The 6,468-nt window shown below is 45.7% G+C and overlaps 1 non-coding gene across 1 annotated transcript; it reads right to left on the bottom strand.

Moving 5' to 3' along the window:
- Nucleotides 1-5,623: 5,623 nt before the first annotated feature.
- TRNAV-CAC (transfer RNA valine (anticodon CAC)) lies at nucleotides 5,624-5,696 on the bottom strand. The gene has a single exon. It is a non-coding gene; the product is annotated as a tRNA-Val (tRNA).
- Nucleotides 5,697-6,468: the final 772 nt, after the last annotated feature.

Below are 6,468 nucleotides of genomic sequence, written 5' to 3'. Positions count from 1 at the left end.
TGTACTTGACTAGCATATTTAATATACTTCAACACATAAATTTAAATGTTTAGACGTTTAAAACTTATTGGATATGTTGCTTATTTAACCGGTACAACCAGTATAGGAAATTTAGGAAGTCCAACTTATCTCAGATGTTCAAGCCAAAGTAAAGCCAAGACTTACATACCAGAATACTATACCACCATTATTTTCTACATTATAAGACAATATGAAAATGTTTATATAGTAGTTTTTAGACGAAAATTATTAAACCAATCTAAGTTTCTGACTAACCTTGATAAAAACACAACACATGACATAAACATTTTAAATGTGATTATATATAAAATGTATAAATTATTTAAATTGCTTAAAAGTATTAAAGGTCATCTTTGTAATCAATTTCATTTCGTTTCTCACTGTTCTTCAAAGTAATCAAGACCATTAATTTAATCTACAGCTAAATCGGTTATTGTTCCTTGTCACCAATTCAACAATATAATTTTTCCTTATGTAAGTACCACATTGAAAGCATACGTAGTAAAACATTTTCCCCTGTAATTCTTAATTTTCTTATTTTAAAATTATGTAACTGGTTATTACTTTTCTAAATTAATTGTGGAATTAATTTTTAATTAATTTAAATTTTTAGAGACCAAATTCATCTATTCTCTCCCAAGGAATAGAAAGTATATTGTTTTGTTTCTGAGAAAATATATTTAAAGGGGAAAAAATTTCATCACACTAGTGGACATTATTTAACGTGAAAGCAGAAGCAATGATATGTATTAACAGCAACTGACAGTGAGGGAAACAAAATGAAATAAGTAAGCCACATTAGGTCCTTGAAGGAAGCTCATTAATGAAAATCGGAATACTTCTGTGATATGCTTTTGAGTTTCCAGGGTATGTATCTGTGCATGACGTCATTGCTCCTCATCCATCTGTATTAAGGACTGAACTGGCTTACAGTTCTGGAAGGTTTAAATCTTGACTTGTAGAGTTGCCACAAGTGCTCATGTTGCTGATTTTGTTGCTTGTTTCTAATGATATAAATATCTTTCCTCTTCTTTCTGTAGTCTGATTTAAGCAATCCCTAAAGGACATTTGTTTGAATTTTTTCAGTTATTTAGAAACTTGAGTATACCAATGAAAGAAAGCTGCCTATTCCATGCTAAAAATTCAATATTCTTCCTGTATTAATCCCCCTTATTAATGTGCAGCTCCTTATTGTAAGGCCAACTGGCCCGAGGCAGGGGAACGCAATCAGATTCACAGGTTGCATCAGACCGAAATTCTCCAAACCACGCAGTTCCAGAAACTGCCCTGGAGACATTCTGGACCACCCAGTTCCAGGAACTGATCTGGGGACTTTGAACCCAGCCCAGCCTTCCCGCCTTTCGAGGGGCAGGACAAACGGTCCCCCAGGATACCCGAAAAGACCACCAAATAAGGAATACCCTGCCCCCTCCCAGATTCACCAAACCCCTTTCCCTTCTTCCCCTATAAAATCTTGCCCAACCCTCGCCCGGGTGAGACTTCTCTGGCCCCCTTTCTCTCGGACCGGTGAACCTTGTCCGGGAGCGCTCCCTAATAAAGCTCACTTGAAGCTTTCCTCTGTTTCGTGCTGCCCTTTGTTAAGATCCCACCTTACAGTTATGAGGGAACCATTGCATATTAAGATCGTTCTTATTGTAGCTCCTACACTTTTGCAGTTATTGACAAGGATTGCCTTGGCCCACGCAGTTTTTACCAAATACTGGAAAGACAAGAGGTGGACAGCTTCTCACTGCTGCGGTGTCACATACCAGGAAATACCAGAATCCTCAGGACAAGCATCAGACAAGAAAGACTCATGGTCCAGATTAGCTGTCATCTTGTACCTAACAGGGAATAGATCCCTGTAAACCACCCCCCAACAGGGATTATTCCCAGAAGTTCACTTCCTAAAATTAAAAACAGAATCCTGCACTGAGAGGAGAAATTAGTGATGCACAAACGAGAGGGAGAGAGAGAGAGAGAGAAAATCCTTGTCAAGTAACCACACAGTATGAAAAAGCCAAAATACTGAATTTCTGCACATGAGATTTAACAGAACAGAGCAAACATGTGCTAATAAGTCTAAGGGTCCAGGTCTGAAGCAGGAACCTGTGGGGGGCAGGATTCTGTTGGTTCGCATGATGTGTCTTAGATGGAATAATTTTTAAAGTCACAGCCAAAAATCAAACAAACAAACAAAAAACTGACAAGGACTAACATAGAAACACTTATTCCCATGCTAATTCCCCATTTTATATGAGGAAGGACACACATTAGATTGTTTTCATCAAATTAAAAGTATAACCAAAATTTACAAATAACAGAGAAAAGGGGAGAAGGAAAAAACCTCTGGGATCAGTGAGATTCTTCTCTTTGGATAAGTTGCTTGGCAGGACTTTATCAAAGAGGTCGTTCAGGGCAGTCTTCTCTGGACCCTGTTGACTAGGTCAGCAGAGAGAACAATTACAGTTATTGGAGGATTTTAAAAATATTGAATGTTTACTTTCGAACATATGCAATAGAATATCTCTGTGTAATGCCCACAATGTCCCTCTGTTGTCCTTCCCCTTAGTTATGTAGGGAGGGCACTGCTCCCTTTATTAGTTAGACGATCATAGAGAGATGTATACAAAGATTGCGGTGTTGGCAAATAAATGAAGAAAGGGACATTGAAAGACTGGAAAATAAGATGGAATATGATTCAGTCTCACTTCTGTGGAAGGAAAATTTGAAGGATTTACCAACATTAGAAGCATAGAAACACTAAAGGTACCACTTGCACTTCCAGTTCTCTACGCTATGGAAACACCTGCACGAGTGGTCAGAGGTGTGTGTACAATAATGATGGTTGCAGCATATTCATCATCGTGAAACCATGAAACCAAGTAATACACAACCATGGAAGAAAGGCCTTTATCAAAAATAATGCAGAGGAGAATTATGATGATGAGTTCACTGCTAACATCATTCATAGAACAATTACTAACATTCACAGATGAAAAGTTTAAGACACATAAAATATGACTTTCTTGTCCAAGTCTATAGATTTGGCTGAATAAAGACTATCCCACCAGATCGCGGATTCCTGGATCTCTTTCAGGAGGCCGTAAATTAGGCAAGTATAGAGTCCAATAGAGACGACAGAAAATAGAGCTGGGAAGGGGAGTGTGGACCAAGACTGGCAGCAGTCGTGAGGTGGACACGACCCCGAACTGCATTCGGTAAACTTAGTGGAAGCAGATGTGCAGGTAATAATCAGCATGGAACACCGGGAATGGTAATCAACACGGATAACCTTGAATTGGTTCTAAAACATCTCCCACCGTCCCTGGGTGGGCTCGAACCACAAACCTTCCCATTAACAGCCGATCGCGCTAACCCACTGCACCACAGAGACAGCAGCACGTGTCTCTTCAGGACTCTCTATGGAGTAGACACTTACGAATTCCCAGGATGTGCCGCCTTTCTCACAGGAAAATGGTACCCGTTCCAAAGCCTCAGAAATATGGACGGTTTGGAGAGTTAATCACACTGGACCTGAGACTGGGTCAAGGTCAGGAAAAGACAACACTAAGCACTATTATCACAGGGCAGCCACCCATGCAGACAATTCTGACAAGCACTTGAGAATACTCCCCTGCCTTTGACGCATTTCCCATCTGCTCCTCTCATCCTCCCACTCACTACAGGGAAGGATTCGTCACCTTTGTGTCCTGTCAGAACCCTTTACGCTGCCTGTAGGGCACAGAGAACCAGGCAACAGCCAAGGGGCAGCTGCACTTCCCTGAAGGGCCTTTCCCGAGGTAGGTGGTTCCAGCGCTCAGGCTGACCCAAGACCCCACTGCCCGCCAAGGCAACCGGGAGGAGACCGGAGGGCAGCCGGTCCAGGGGGATTCCTACTAGCACAGAACGTGTCTGGCCTGCACTTCGGGGGGAGCTGAATAAAAGTCCTCCTGAAGCTTCTCTACAGCCTGAAGAGAACGGATTTCAGGTTCCTGAAAGCGCAAGGGGGCGTCCCCGTGAGGACAAAGGTTTCCCCTGGTCTTGGAGGACAAGTCCCGCAGAAGCTGGCTTTGAGAAACACGCCAAACGAAAGGAGCAATCTTGAGTGGAGATGTCTGTAAGGAACTCTCATGTGGTGTCGCCATGTTTATATACAGAGAGAGAGTGAGAAACCCAACGTGGGAAAATGTTTACTGTGCACTTACGTATAGAATATACGATGTTATTACTCTTGCAACTTTTTTCTATGTTTCAAAGGGTTTTGGTTTTGGTTTTTAATGAATTTTTGGAACTCGAGTCCCCGATGCTCTTGGGATGAAAACTGTGTAAATAAGTCTTCGGGTTTGTAACATGCAGGGAGAAAAGAGCCGAGGCGAGAGCTGGCCAGCCCAGGCTGTTCATTACATCTCACCTCCTCCACCCTGCGCGATGTCAAGGACCCTGAGGCCAGGACTCACCGGCATTTGGGGACTCAGTGCAGAAGCTCTTCTGCATCTGAACCTTGAAGTAAAACACAGCTCTGGTCGGGACAGGAAGAGGAAGACTCCTGCCAGTGGAGATGCTGAAGGGGAAAAAAAGGAAACCAAAAAAAACCCCTTCCCTGACCGGGAATCGAACCCGGGCCGCAGCGGTGAAAGCGCCAAATCCTAGCCACTAGACCACCAGGGAACCATTGAGGAGCCTCGACTTCGAGTCTCCAGATGAAAACTGTAAAAGTAAAGATTCCACTTCAGAGACCCGGAGAGCAGGAACGGAGATCTCCCAGAAGCCCAGGGCTGAATGCAGCTGTGCAAGTCTCCCAGCCCTTGCCCGGCTGCTCATCACCCTTCACATCTGCAGTCTTGGGCGACGCTGTGGGCTCTGAGACAGGACACAAGGTCCGTCCTGGTCTAGCTTCAGTGCTCTGTGCTGCCGAGCCAAGGTCATGCTCTCTTTCTGAACCTCGGTTTTCTCTTGAGTCAGGTGCCCACTGGGATGTCAATAGGTGATGGGCAGATCCGTCCACTTCCTGATGTCTGCCCTGGCTCTGGGGGCTCTCCTTTTTAACGGCACCGGTACGGGCTCCTTCCCCTCCGCGACCAGCTCAGTTAGGGGAGCCTGACATTGTTCATTTCCGTGTCTTTGGCTCGAGTCCCCGGTGCACAGTTGGGTTCGGTCTCTTTTGTTCCGTCACGCAAATCAAACTGTTGCGTAAGTGTGGCGAGGTGGGGGAAAGCCAAGTGTGAAGGGGTGAACTTGTGTGAAGCCAAGCCAGGGATGAACTCCTTGGTTTCCAGAGACATAACTCGCGTGAACATGTGCAAGAGATTTAGGCGCCTGCTTAGGAGGTGAGGGGATTTCCGGATGTAAAAATGAGCCGAAGTCAGCCTTGTCCTTTGCGCACTTGGGTCAGCTGGCTGTGGCCTGGACTCCGCAGTGACTCAGAGCGGAGAAAGGAGGGCTGGCTCCTAGCGCTGAGCAGGCTCTCAGGCAGCAACGGAACTCCTGGCCTGTCCCTTGGGGATGGAAAATGCAGCTGCGCCCGCTGCCTCAGCCGCTGCCTTTCGGCCGTTTTGCTTTTTTGAAAGGGAAGGTGAAAGTCTCAGAAAGGAAGAACGTTTGTTTCCGCCCGGTTTCGAACCGGGGACCTTTCGCGTGTGAGGCGAACGTGATAACCACCACACTACGGAAACACGGCGGGTGCTACAGCTTAGTGACACATCCCTGAAATCCGTAGGTCCTGCCAGCACTGCCCTACTCGCCAACTTTTTAAACTGAAGAATGAACCTTGAAGCCCCAGGACCTCTCAGGCAAGGAGACTGCGGCTTCCGAGAGGCCCTGCTTTTAGGGTTCCGAGCCTGCCCCGAAGGGAGGACCCCCGAGCTTCCCACAGTCGGCCTTTGGGCTCCCGCACCGACCGCAGAGTCCTCGGATCCACAGCTATGCCCCCGAGTGCAGGGGTCGCCCCGGCTGACTCCTCAGCTCCCAGAAGCCGCGGGAGCCGGGGGTTCGCGCAAGTGCCCTTTGGGCCTAAGGGGAAAAGGTAGAGAATTAGGTTCATTCCAGTGAGCTTCTCTCTCTCTGGAGCTGAACCTGTGGGTCCCAGCTGCATTTCGCCGAAGCCTTCAAACAGAATTCCTTTAATCCACACTTGACTTAGTCGTTTTCAGGGTGAATGCCAGCTTGCTACAAACACCCCGTCATAACTGAAGGAGGAAATCTACAACTTCCAGGTAAATTCTATTTTCTTCCTTTGATTTCTTCAAACAACAACAACCAAAAAGACAGGTCACTGGTACATACTTGCACTTTTCTTCTAATGCTTAAGATATGTCTATCTATGAAAAGCTCTTGCCATAGATACATGTGCAAGAGATTGTCTACCATGAGCTAAACAATCGTCAGGCCTGCCCAGGGTCCAAGAAGCTGATGAAGCTGGATGCAGTGCCCCACTGCCTTTAGATC

Source organism: Tursiops truncatus, chromosome 1, assembly GCF_011762595.2.
Source record: "Tursiops truncatus isolate mTurTru1 chromosome 1, mTurTru1.mat.Y, whole genome shotgun sequence".
Classification (NCBI taxonomy): domain Eukaryota; kingdom Metazoa; phylum Chordata; class Mammalia; order Artiodactyla; family Delphinidae; genus Tursiops; species Tursiops truncatus.
This window is presented reverse-complemented; position numbering and strand designations above follow the sequence as displayed.